Source organism: Camelina sativa, chromosome 2 (genome assembly GCF_000633955.1).
Source record: "Camelina sativa cultivar DH55 chromosome 2, Cs, whole genome shotgun sequence".
In the NCBI taxonomy this organism is placed as follows: Eukaryota; Viridiplantae; Streptophyta; class Magnoliopsida; order Brassicales; family Brassicaceae; genus Camelina; species Camelina sativa.
In genome coordinates, this window is record NC_025686.1 from 18317210 (window position 1) to 18317907 (window position 698).

At 53.7% G+C, this 698-nt stretch overlaps 1 protein-coding gene across 4 annotated transcripts in view; it reads left to right on the forward strand.

The window, feature by feature from the left end:
* LOC104728828 (putative FBD-associated F-box protein At5g53635) overlaps positions 1–698 on the forward strand; it is a 5359-nt gene that overhangs the window by 3759 nt on the left and 902 nt on the right. The gene's annotated exons all lie outside the window — the stretch shown is intronic.

Genomic DNA, 698 nt, shown 5'->3' on the forward strand with positions numbered 1-698 from the left:
GCTGCCGCTCATTCCAATTCTGCCCTTCCAAATGCTTTGCCCACATCACAAAGGAGCGGACTCGATGACCCGATGCATATCGTACTCGATGGGCCAATCCCACCTCTTGCTGCCGCACTTGACGAGCATCGTCAAACCGTGGCTACAGCTGTCACTGATAACGCCGCGCTCCCAGCTCTCTTGCTTGCTGGACAGAGGAACAACTTCGACGATATGATGCAGACTATCCTCGACAAGATCAATAGTCGGGACACACGAACAGCTGAGAAACTCGACGCACTCGTTGCAACACAAGAAGTATTGCAGGACCAAATTAACAGACTCCAGCAAAGAAAGCACGATCGTCGACACACTAGCTACCCTGCCGACCTGGACACACTACCATCCCTGTCACCGCCAGTCGAGGAACGCTCAGAGAGTCACAGACGCCGACTGACGTCCATTATCGAAGGATACTTCGAAGACCACACCAGAGACGCGGCGCCCGCCGATCAAGACCAAACGCACCGTCGTAGCAAGCGTAGTAGGAGCCAGCCGACTCCAACACTGTCAAACCACCATCCGCGCGACAACCTGAAAGATTACAAGGATTTAAAAATCCAGCGACTTGAAGCGATCGTAAAGGACATCTCGGCCAAGATACATCGAGCAACAAGCGCTGCCCCCAACTTGGAGAAGGTGCTCGAAGAGGCTCAACG